The sequence below is a fragment of the Jaculus jaculus genome, chromosome 12, assembly GCF_020740685.1.
Source record: "Jaculus jaculus isolate mJacJac1 chromosome 12, mJacJac1.mat.Y.cur, whole genome shotgun sequence".
Taxonomy (NCBI): Eukaryota; Metazoa; Chordata; class Mammalia; order Rodentia; family Dipodidae; genus Jaculus; species Jaculus jaculus.
In genome coordinates, this window is record NC_059113.1 from 67,000,830 (window position 1) to 67,013,935 (window position 13,106).

Consider the following 13,106-nt stretch of genomic DNA (forward strand, 5'->3'; position numbering starts at 1 on the left):
GAAGATGTAGGAGATTTAGGTCAGTTTTAATCCTACCCTCTCCAGTGTCTTGTGGTTCAGGTGTTTCCTGTAAGGGTCTAGTGAAGGTTCAGCCATTTGGTCTGTCTTTTAGGAAGTAGAATTTTATGGTACCATTGCCATTTGGGTCCGGATTACTGTTTTCCACCCTTTGATTCCCTCCCCGACCTCCCATCCATCTTGTTGTCTAGTCCATGAGGTGCTTGCTGGGTATGTAAGGCATCTTGGGCAGATTCAGGTTAGGTGTTGCAGATGAGTGAGACTATGTGTTGATTTTTTTTCTGTGATTAGGTAAGTTCACTGAGAATGATCTGCTCCAGGTTCAACCATTTTTCCTCAAATTTCTTTATGTCGCTTTTTCTTACTGCTGTATAGAATTCCATTGTGTAGATATACCACATCTTTGTTATGCATTCTTCTAATGATTGACATCTGGGTTGATGCCAGCTTTTAGCTATTACGAATTGAGCTGCTACAAACATGGTTGAGCAAATCTCTCTGGCTTTTGGTTTGAAGGTTTTAGGGTAGATGCCCAGTAATGGTATAACTGGGTCTGTTGGTATTTCTATAGTCAGCTTTTTCAGGAGTCTCCATATTATTTCCAAAGTGGTTGTACCATCCTGCATTCCCACCAACAGTGAATGAGTGTCCCTGCTTCTCCACATCCTCGCCAGCATTTATTTTCATTTGACCTTTTGATGTTGGCTATCCTTATTGGAGTAAGGTGGAATCTCATAGTTGTTTTAATTTGCATTTCTCTGATGATTAGGGATGATGAACATTTTCTTAGGTGTGTGTTTGCCATTTGTATCTCTTCCTCTGTGAATTGCCTGTTTAACTCTGTGCCCCATTTTGTGAGTGGGGTATTTGTCTTCTTATTGTTTAGACTTTTGAGTTCTTTGTAAATTCTAGAGATAAGGCCTCTATCAGTTGGATAACCTGCAAATATTTTCTCCCATTCTGTGGGTATCCTATTGGCTTTGCTTATTATATGCTTGTCTGTAAAGAAACTCTTCAGCTTCATTTGATCCCAATGGTTGAGTGACTGTTTAAGAACTTGAGCCACTGGGGTTTTATTCAGGAAGTCTTTTTCCATTCCTATATCATGGAAAGTACTTCCTAAATCTTCTTCCAGTAGTTTTCAAGTTTCTGGTCTTATGTTGAGGTCTTTGATCCATTTGGATTTGAGTGTTGTGCATGGTGAAATGTGTGGATCAAGTTTTAGTTTCCTGCATGTGGTTATCCAGTTTGTCCAGCACCATTTGTTGAAGATGCTATCTTTTTTCCAGTCTATATTGTTTGGGCCTTTGTCGAATATCAAGTAGCTATAGTTGCTTGGCCCAAAATCCGGGTCGTCAAGTCTATTCCATTGGTCTATACTCCTGTTTTTATGCCAGTACCATGCTGTTTTTATTACTATGGCTTGGTAATATAGCTTTATATTGGGTATGGTGATGCCACCAGAGGTATTTCTTTTGCTGAGGATATGTTTGGATATGCGAGGCCTTCTGCCTTTCCATATGAAATTTGAGATCATTTTTTCTATCTCTGTGAAGAACACTGTAGGGATTTTAATTGGAATTGCGTTAAATCTATATATTGCCTTTGGTAGCATTGTCATCTTCACAATGTTAATTCTGCCTATCCAGGAGCATGGGAGGTCTTTATATTTTCTCAAGTCCTCCTCAATTTATTTTTTGAGAGATTTTATGTCTTTGTTGTATAGACCTTTCACTTCCTTAGTTAACATTATTCCAAGGTATTTTTTTTTTTTTGTTGCTATTGTAAATGGGACCATGCCCCTTATTTCTTTCTCTATATCTTTGTCATTTGCATATAGAAAGGCTAATGATATTTGTGCATTGATTTTGTATCCTGCTATTTGCTATAGGAGTTAATCACCTTCAGGAGTTTTGGGATGGAGGTTCTCGGGTGTCTTACATATACAATCATGTCATCAGTGAATACAGCTAACTTAACTTCTTCCTTTCCAAATTGTATCCTTTTTATTTCCTCCTGTCTTATTGCTTGAGCTAGGACTTCCAGTACGATATTGAAAAGCAGAGGTGAGAGTGGACAACCCTGTCTCATTCCTGATCTTAATGGGAATTCCTCCAGTCTCTCTCCATTAAGTATTATTTGGGTCTTAGGAGCTTTGTATATTGCCTTTACTATGTTAAGATATGACCCAACCATGCCAGTTCTCTCCAATGTTTTGATCATGAACTGATGTGGTATCTTGTCAAAGGCCTTTTCTGCATCTATCGAAGTGATCATGTAGTTTTTATGTTTAACCTTGTTTATGTGGTGGATTACAATGACAGATTTACTTATGTTGAACCACCACTGTGTTCCTGGGATGACTCCCACTTGGTCAAGGAGGATAATGCTTTTGATGTGTTGTTGGATTCAGTTTGTGAGGATTTTATTCAGGATCTTTGCATCTAAGTTCATCAGGGAAATAGGCCTGTAGTTTTCTTTTCTTGTGGCATCTCTGCATGGTTTTGGAATTATGGTGATACTAGCTTCATAAAAGGAGTTGGGTAGCTTTCCCTGTTCCACAATTGTGTGGCACAGTTTGAGAAAGATTGGTTTGAATTCTTCCATGAAGGTTTGATAGAATTCAGCTCAAAAGCCATCTGGTCCTGGACTCTTCTTTTATTGTATTTTTTCTTAATTTTTAATTTATTTATTTGAGAGTGACAGACATAGAGAGAAAGACAGATAAAGGGAGAGAGAGAGAGAGAGAATGGGCATGCCAGGGCTTCCAGCCTCTGCAAACAAACTCCAGACGCGTGTGCCCCCTTGTGCATCTGGCTAACATGGGACCTGGGGAACTGAGCCTCGAACCGGGGTCCTTAGGCTTCACAGACAAGCGCTTAACCACTAAGCCATCTCTCCAGCTCCTGGACTCTTCTTTTGGGGGAGGTTTTTTATTATGTTTTCAATCTCCATGACAGTGACGGGTTCATTGAGGTCATTAATCTATTCTGAGATTAGCTTTGATAGATGATATGCATCCAGGAATTTATCCATCTCCTCCACATTATCCAGTTTTGTGGAGTAGAGGTTTTTGAAATAAGTCCTGATGATTTTCCCAATTTCACTTATGATTGTTATGATCTCTCCTTTTTCATTTTGAATTTTGTTAATTTGAAGATTCTCTCTCTCTCTCTCTCTCTTTTTTTTTTTTTTTTTTTTTGCTTGATCAGATTGGGCAGGGGTTTGTTAATCTTGTTTATTTTTTCAAAGAATCAGCTCCTTGTTTTGTCAATTGTCTTAATTATTTCCTTGGTTTCCAATTCATTAATTTCTTCTCTGATTTTAATTATTTCTTTCCTTCTAGAGCTCTTTAGGTTGGATTTTTATTGCTTTTCCAGTGCCTGGATGATTTGGTTAATGATTTGGGATCTGTCTTTTTTTTTTTTTTTTTGTATGTACAACTCTATTTTATTGTGCAGGCCACAACAGGTAGCAAGTGATTATATATCCAAACATAAGATGAATATTAATTATTAGACAAAAACATCCAACTTTGTCCCCAACCACAAATTAAACAAGATTCCACCATCTAAACGCTGTGTTTACTGTGGTGCAGTCCTGAGAACTCATACTTTGAAAGTGTGTTAAATACAGAATCCATAACACATTTCTGGTAGCATCAGATATAAAGTACAAGGCACAGGGCTGAGTGCCCTGTGCTCATGAGTCGTCTGTGTGCCACACGTATAACAGAAAGACCAATTTTAAAACTTTTCAGACGGTTCAATTGTTTTCCTTAAAAAAATGTTACCACATTCATCAGAATTTCTTAATTACACATTTTGGCATTACAAGTTGGTTACAAGTTCTGAATGTTTGTCAAACTTGTTTATAAACAAAAAATCATTTCTGATAATATATTTGCAGTTTTTTCAAGAGCTGTTAAGAGTGGCAACAGTTTGAGTTAAAAACGATAAAAATTTTTAGTAATTAACTTAAAATGCCATTTATTTGAGAAAGCAAAAACTAAAGCATTTTTATTTAGTTCTAATAGTTTATAAAAGTGCTTTACAACTTAATTTCTATCACCTGCATGGAGTGTGAAGATAAAAACAAGCCCCATATCACTGAGAGCCCAATGAAGCATACTCCTGAAACAGTCATAATTCCTGGCTAATTTACCCTGTGCTAGGTACCAAGACATGCTCGTGGGTGTTCAAGGTCACACATATGTGAACACACCATCAGGAAGCGAGGTGCTCTTTCATGTGTGCAACTGAATTCCCTTCAAATCTTGATTCAACATGCAAAGTACACTAGTCAAACTTTCATACCAGGGGCTCTTGCTGCTGCAAACTAATATCAGACATATAAGTCCCTTTTTGCATCTGGCTGGGGAATTTGAATCAAGGCTAGCAGGCTTTGCAAGCACGCACCTTTAAGGTGAGCCATCGCAGCAGCCCACTGGTGTCAAATTGCTTTCTGAAATCCTCACATCTGTGACTTGATCACTGCACTGCTTGCTGTACCTAGAAAACATTCAAGCTGGTTCCTACAAAATCTACTCAGCTCCATTACTGTTGTTAATGCTGAATATGTTCTTTATTCTATTTTTCAGTTGGAAGATGTTCACTTTATTTAACCAGCCATATTGTATTTAGAGGCGAATAGCTGTTTTGGATTTTCTGCCCAGAAACTTCTAGTACACTACTAGATGAGGCCCTGATTTCATTTTGGTTGGTATGCATACATATTTGTGTGCAATTACCCAGAAAGATGAAAAGCAACCATTAGTAAGAAACCTACCTTTACAACAGGGGAGGGGAATGGAGGATGGGGTATATACACCCTTGTGGTACTCACACAAGGCCCTGGGTTCACTCCCTAGCACCACAAAACAAACAACAACAACAAAACCTACCACTTTCTGAACAATCAGAACACCTAATATTTACAGACTGCTTTTTAAAGGATTCATGTTATTTCATTATTCAGTGGTGCATGAGTCATGTTACATTTACTTGAAAAAATGCTCTATTATCTCATTCCTCAGATGTTTTTGTCAGTTAAGGTTATAAGGGATGAGTATCCTGCCTGGCTGGTACCAATCTCTGGAATTCAAAATGTTACTTAGATCAGATGCTCTTATCTTCTTTATTTTTATTTATTCATTTTCATAAGCAGAGAGCCAGAGATAGAAGGGGTGCTCCAGGGCTCAAGCCATTGAAAACACACTCTCCTTTGTGCATCTGGCTTCATGTGGGTATTGGGGAATAGAACCTGGGCCTTAGACTTTGCAGGCAAGTGCCTTAACCACTAAGTTATCTCTCCAGTCCTTATCTTCTTCTGATGGTACAATGGCAAATTGGGTTTTCCAAAATGTCAAAATCCTAAAGAAGTCTCTTTCCAAGAGAACATAAGACAACTAACACTGTGGAGTAAAATCTATGCTGAGCCTTCTGTCTCCCCTCCATGGTATTTAGAAAACTTGGGGTTATGTCAATAGATTCCCAAAATAAAACTTTATGGAAATATTTAAACTAATTTGTCCACATACATGTTATGTGTGTGCCAAGGGCCTCTTTCTACTGCAAGCACAAGATGCTAGAGCCACTTTCTGAATCTGGCTTAGGAATTGAACCTGGGTTGGCAGGCTTTGCAAACAGCACCTTTAACCAGTGAGACATCTTCCCAGACCAGGAAGTGTTTGCGTTTTTAACAGTGTATTTCAAGAGAACAGGGTGCTTGAATAGGACAAATTGCTACTCAAGGGAGAAAATAATTCCCAATGATATTCTCAAGTTGGTACCATTAATTCAAAGAAGCCAAGCTAAACAGGATATGATCTATTTATATGTAATTAACAAGATGAAGCATGTAACAGGATGTTAAGTTCTCCCATCTTTTGGCAATGACTTCAGTAAAATCAACACAAGGATATTTTGGAAAGGCTTAAAGTCACATTCGGAATTAAACAGAAGACTTTCAAAGCTAAAAAAGCAAAATGAAAACTTTTATTAGCTGCTTGATTCTACTAAGTCTAAACAGAAATAATTCAAATGATTAAACCAACAAGGCGCTTCTTTTCAAAACTAGCAGCAGTAATTTGTTGTGCAGTGCCTATCTCTAACAAGCTAGTTTTCCTCTGTTCTGCTCCTTCATCCTATGGGTGCTCAGTCTAACAGACTGCCTTCTGCAGCTGCCTCTGGAAGCAGAGAAACCACGGTAAGTAAGAGGAACAAAGTGTGCCTGAAGGGACCTGGGGCCCAAGAACACGTGCTGGGGCTGTGCAGGGCCAGGATGCTTCCATACAGAGGCCAAAAGATTGTTTCCAGGGGGAAAAAGGGTCACATCCTGGCTGTTTGGTCACCCTGAGACTCACAGCTAGCTACCAGGCAGCAGCCTAAAGCTCTTGGGTAGAGGTCAAAACAAACCTTTTGATTACCTTCTGAAAACTTTCATTCTGCTTTTGTTGATGCTTTGTCCATAATTTACTGACTTAATGACACCAATGTATTTAGACCAATTAGGAACAAAGCCAAATTGCATTCTTGGGTCTAATTAGCTGATAACTCACATTTTGCTATTGACTTTGTCATGTAACCTTTAATAAAATCTCATGAGTTGCATTGATTATTCCCCAAGAGATTAGAGACCGATGATAATTCAGATGAACACCTCTGAAAAGATTCGCCAGCTTCCTATCCTGTTCTAGCCAAATGGTTTTGAAAACTTTGGAGAAGGACTGAAATTCCCCACCAATCTGAGACTGTATTCAAGCCTTTACAACATTAACTGGAAAAAACAAGAATCCCAACATGACACCCAAAAGACCTCCATAGATGAAGTCATTGACCAGATGAGCACCATGCGTCATCGCTGCAGGCAGATGCTCCTTAATAGGTCCTCGAAGGCCAAAGAAAAAGGCATTGCTAAATCCATTTCGGAAAAGAATAGGCACCAAGCCTCAATAATATTTCCCAATCCCATGACATTTCAGTGCCCGGAAAGCCTGGTAAGTGTTTGTGAATTTGTCATGATGCTTATGATCTTGAAGCAGTGTCTGAACTCTTTCCAATGGAGTGAAAATGGCTTCTGTTGTCCCTGCAAGTATTCCTGCCATGCCACAGGTTACAAACTCAGGAGCACTGACATGCTTCCAGAGAAGGCAAGATAAATCCTCATAGAGACCAAACATAAGGGCCAGGTGCCGGAGGTGGCAAGCATGCCATTTCAGGATCATGAGGAATCGAGCACTGAAGAGCTGCTTGACATAGTTCCAGCCCAGCTGTCTCTTCCTTGAAGTCCAATGTGGCCCCTCTATAGAAAAATCTTTGGCTCTCTACACTACAGAAATATGCGGTTTTATGTATAATGTTTATCTTTCTCTGTCTTTCACTTGGTGTCCCAATCTCTAAGTTTACTTTTCCAGTAAAAATTGGTGTTGGTAAAGTGTTGGTCAATGTATCTGAAACAGGCTCTGGCAGAGAATTGGAAAAACAAGAAAATGGGTCGAAGATAATTGTTTTCCTTAAAGGCCGTAAAGAAAGTCAGGCATGTCAGTACACTTAGGAGGAAAGAATGAACCTCCTGGAACAATGTAAACATTGTTATATGACTAATTTTTCTAAATGGTGGCAATTGCAATAGACTCTTTACCAGGAATCCTTACAGAAAAACAACCGAAGTCAGAAACAGTTCAATTGGGGGGAACAAAGTCTAAGTATTGGAGGGACGTGAAAAGGAAAATTCAAAATAAATAATTAAAGGATAAATGGATCTGCTGGATCAGTGATTAATGATGGGAAGCCCCATTTGTGGTTATTTTACCTCTCACCTTTAATAGAGTAAGTGAAAATAGAAGTCCAGGAAATCACAAGTGCTTGACTGCACATACATGGGGAAAATGTGAAAACAGTTAATCATTACAGGGGCCTGATGACTTTACTTGAGGTGAATCATTATGGGATTGTTTGATGATAAGGAATAATAAAAATTTTCTATGAATTCTCTGAAATTGTACCTTTCTTGAAGTTTGTTCTTGCATGACGTGATCAGAAAATAAAAGACTGAGGCTAAGAGCTGTGGCAAAAAAGAAAGAAAGAAAGAAAGAAAGAAAGAAAGAAAGAAAGAAAGAAAGAAAGAAAGAAAGAAAGAGAAAGATGGAAAAACTCAGCTGCCTTCAGCATTAGCCTGTCAGCTTGCACCAGAACTTGACTTCGAGTCATTATTTCAGTGTTCCCTTTCAGACCTCTCTTCGGGGACCCTCCTTTAAGCCAGGGCTGGAACCCGGCAGCCAGGGTAGTGGTTTTCTGCATCAGTGGGGGGAGGATTCCATGATACAGGTTTCGAAATCCATCCCTTCTCAACTGCAGGACTGCATCCCAGGTTTTGAGACCATATAGCTGCCTGCTTGCTTGCTTTCTTTCCTTCCTTTCTTTCTTTCTTTCTTTCTTTCTTTCTTTCTTTCTTTCTTTCTCTCTCTCTCTCTCTCTCTCTCTCTCTCTCTCTTTCTCTCTCTCTCTTTCTTTCTTTCTTTCTTTCTTTCTTTCTTTCTTTCTTTCTTTCTTTCAGGCTGACAGACACAGAGAGAAAGACAGATAGAAGGAGAGAGAAAGAATGGGTGTGCCAGGGCTTCCAGCCTCTGCAAACGAACTCCAGACGCGTGCGCCCCCTTGTGCATCTGGCTAACGTGGGACCTGGGGAACTGAGCCTCGAACCGGGGTCCTTAGGCTTCACAGGCAAGCGCTAAACTGCTAAGCCATCTCTCCAGCCCTAGCTGTTGCTTTAAGAGGATCTTCTGAATGACATATGTGATCGCTACATTGATGAAAGCTGCGCAGCAGCCGCACAAGTAATGCTTCATTTCTCCAATGTCCGTAATGTGAGAAGACAGATCTTGTTTTGAAGACGTTAGGATCCGTGTTCTCTTCGCATGAGCTTCTGAATCCATCATGATGCTTAAGACCTTTCTTCTTCAGGAAGGACTCTTTTAGCCTCATAGGCTGACTCAATTCAGTGAGCTAATCATGGAAAGCACTCAGGAGTAGTGTGGGGTGTAGAAGGTCCTCAACAAGGCTGAACTATGTTATTGTTCCTTTTTGAAGTACTTAGATGTAGAGATGCTCCTCAGGTTGCATCCTGTGCCACCGGCTAAGCCTGGTGTTAAGGATGACAATTTTTTGGTAACTCTCCCAAGTTTTTCCATTGTTATTGGCTTGTCAGGTTTGCTCTTCTATAATTACTTTTAATAAGTGGGTTTCCCATGCAAACTGAGTTTCCAAGTTCAGATCTGCAGTTCCCAAGACAAAGCAGGAAACTACTCTCAGCACACCCTCAGCAGTGGGCACCTGCCCCATGCCTGGAGCTGCCCGCCCGCAGGACGGCCGGCAAGTGAGCCCGCGCTTGCGCAGGTGCAGACCCGGTGGGACCCTCTCTGCCTTTTTTTTTTTAAATTTTTTAAATTTATTTATTTATTTGAGAGCGACAGACACAGAGAGAAAGACAGATAGAGGGAGAGAGAGAGAATGGGCGTGCCAGGGCTTCCAGCCTCTGCAAACAAACTCCAGATGCGTGCGCCCCCTTGTGCATCTGGCTAACGTGGGACCTGGGGAACCGAGCCTCGAACCGGGGTCCTTAGGCTTCACAGGCAAGTGCTTAACTGCTAAGCCATCTCTCCAGCCCCTCTCTGCCTTTTTTATGAATACATTGAGTGCTATGAATTTTCCCCTGAGGACTGCCTTCATTGTGTCCCATAAGTTTTGGCACGAAGTGTGCTCATCATCATTCAATTCTAGAAATTTTGCAATTTCACTTTTTATTTCATCCACTATCCATTTATTGTTTAAAAGTGTGCTGTTCAGCTTCCAGGTGCCATTGGAATTCTTGGTGGGTCTTTTGTTGTTGATATCTAGCAATATAGCATTGTGATCTGATGTCATGCAGGGAATTATGTCAATCTTGCTAAATATGTGAAGGCAGTCTTTGTGACCCAGTATATGGTCTATTTTAGAGAATGTTCCATGGGCTGCTGAGAAGAATGTGTAGTCTGTGGATTTGGGAAGGAATGTTCTGTAGATGTCTGTTAGGTCTAAGTGATCTATGGTCTTCTTGAGGTCTCTTACCTCCCTGTGAGTTTCTGTTTGGATGATCTGTCTATTAATGATAATGGTATATTGAAGTCCTCAGTTATGATGGTATGGTGGTTATTTCTGTTTTATTGTTAAGTAGGTTTTGTTTTATGAACTGTGGTGCCCCTATGTTTGGTGCATACAGATTTATGATTGTAATATCCTCTTGATGGATCATTCCCTTGATAAATAGGAAGTAGCCTTCTTCATCTTTTTTTGATTATTTTTGGTTTGAAGTCTATTTTATCTGATATTAATGTAGCTATGCCTGCTTGTTTCTTATTCCTGTTTGCTTGGAATATTGTTTTCCACCCTTTCACCCTGAGGAGGTGATTGTCTTTAGTGGTGAGGTGGGTTTCTTGAAGACAACAGTTTGAGGGGTCTACTTTTTTGATCCATCCTATTAGCTTGTGTCTCTTGATGAGGAATTAAGGCCATTAATATTTAGGGTAATAACTGTGAGATTTGATTTGATCCCTGCCATGTTGTGATGGTATATGTGGTTTGGTGTTTTCATGGACTTTGAAGTTTTTGTGACTACTCTGAGTTTGGTTATTATGATCTGCTTCTAGTAGGCATTTGAGATTGATTATTTGTTTCTTCTCTGTGGAAAATTTCCTGAAATACTCTCTGTAGTTTTGGTTTTGTGTTCATATAATTGTAAAGCTGAGTTTTGTCATGGAAAGTTTTTCTTTCGCCATCTGTTATGAGGGATACTCTTGCTGGGTAAAGTAGTTTGGGTTGGAAGCCATAGGTTCTTAGACTTTGCAGTGTTTCATTCCAGGCCCTTCTAGTTTTCATGGTTTCCATTGAGAAGTCTGAAGTAATTCTGATGGGGTTACTTTTGAAAGTGGTGTGTTGTTGTTCCCTAGATGCACTTAGGATTTTCTCTTTGGTGTCAATGTTTAGAGTCTTAATGACAATATGTCTTAGAGAGTTTCTCCTTTGGTCCAGTGTGTTTGGAGCTCTGTTGGCTTCTTGTACCTTGATAGGCCTTTCTTTAACGAGACTGGGGAAGTTTTCTTCAATTATTTTGTTAAAAAAGTTCTCCATGACTTTTGTCTGAATTTCTTCTCCTTCTGGTAATCCAATGATCCTGATATTAGGGTGTTTAAGTGTATCCCACAATTCCCTCATGTTCTGTTCACAGAAACTCTTGAACTTACTGAAAATTTTGAACTCTTGATATGTTTTTTCCATCTTGTCTTCCAGATCAGAGTTTCTATCCTCCACATGGCTTACTGTATTCTTGAGAGCTTCTCGAGAGTTTTAGACTTGTTCAATCAGGTTTGCATTTTCTACTACTTTTCTATGTATAATTTCCATCCCTGTCAAGCTCTCTTCACATCATTTTCTGATTTTCTTGATGCTTCTTGGAATTCATCCTTGCATTTCTTTATGTCTTCATTTAGCATGGCCAGCTGTTTTTTGAGGTCTTTTTTTTTTCCCTCTCCCTCAAATCTCTTATCTCTCTTTGAACTCCTTCCATTTTCTTTTCTTTTCTTTTCTTTTCTTTTCTTTTCTTTTCTTTTCTTTTCTTTTCTTTTCTTTTCTTTTCTTTTTTTTTCTTTTTTGAGACAAAGATGGAAGCTTTTGTTCAGGGAAAACATGAGCTTCCAGGACTGACTCTCAAGAGCAGATCAGTCAACTTTGAGATTAAAGATAGTGGGTTGTATAGAGCTCTTCAGTTGGGGGAAGGTGAGGGAGGGACATAGATAGCTAGGGTGTGAGACCAGAACAATGACCAGGTGACCTGAGAGATAAGGGGCAGGAAACCTAGGCCTGGGGCATTGTTAGGCAAGGAAGGGATAATGGCTGGGTGATTACTTGAGGAAATGTGGATGACCCACTTCCTTATGTCTCTGGTGCCCTTCTCCTGTGACTCCATTTTGTTCTGACCTATTATTCTAGCTTTCTGTTAATGACAAGAGGTGAAGGTTAATTTTTTCATTGTGACCATAAGTGTGATGAGTTCTTATGGGAGAGGCTGGATAATGCAGTCGATAGATCTCTCTTTAGGGCAGGTGATGAGGAGGCAGTCTCATGGTGGCTAGAGGTGGCAGAGTGGTGAGATCGATAGCACCAGTGTAGCATGTTGTTACGACTTGGTCTGAATAAAGCAGAGATTACTCTCATACCATCCCTGTATTGAGCTGGCCTCGGGGCAGTTGCTGGCAGACACCAGAGGCTAGAAATTCAACTGTCCCATCATCACCTATGGCCTTTGGACCCGGAAACAGGAACCAAAATATTCGTTATCCTTTTCACTCCAATGTTCCCAACTGATTTTGGCTTCTATATATGGTTAATTACTCAGGCAGACTGTATATATTGGCCTCTGCCACTGAGTTTTTTCCTTCTCACGCAGAAGCCCAGTCATCTGTACCTAGGATACACATATGAGGAAGAAAATGTGGCCCTTGGCTTTCTGGGCCTGGGTTACCTCACTTAGTGTAATCCTTTCCAGATCCATCCATTTTTCTGCAAATTTCATAACTTCATTTCTCTTTACTGCTGAGTAGAACTCCATTGTGTCAATGTGCCACATCTTCATTATCCACTCATCAGTTGAGGGACATCTAGGCTGGTTCCATTTCCCAGCTATTATAAATTGAGCAGCAATAAACATGGTTCAAAACATACTTCTAAGGAAATGAGATGAGTCCTTAGGATATATGCCTAGGAGTGCTATAGCTGGGTCATATGGTAGATCAATCTCTAGCTGTTTTAGGAACCTCCACACTGTTTTCCACAATGGCTGGACCAGATTGCATTCCCACCAGCAGTGTAGAAGGGTTGCTCTTTTTCCACATCCCTGCCAACATTTATGATCATTTGTTTTCATGATGGTGGCCAATCTGACAGGAGTGAGATGGAATCTCAATGTAGTTTTAATCTGCATTTCCCTGATGACTAGTGATATAGAACATTTTTTAGATGCTTATATGCCATTCATATTTCTTCCTTTGAGAATGC

The 13,106-nt window shown here is 39.9% G+C and overlaps 2 pseudogenes; one reads left to right on the top strand and one right to left on the bottom strand.

Moving 5' to 3' along the window:
- Positions 1–6,595: 6,595 nt before the first annotated feature.
- Positions 6,596–8,956, bottom strand: LOC123453606 (annotated as a pseudogene).
- Positions 8,957–9,357: 401 nt separating this feature from the next.
- LOC101596849 overlaps positions 9,358–13,106 on the top strand; it is a 38,570-nt pseudogene continuing 34,821 nt past the window's right edge.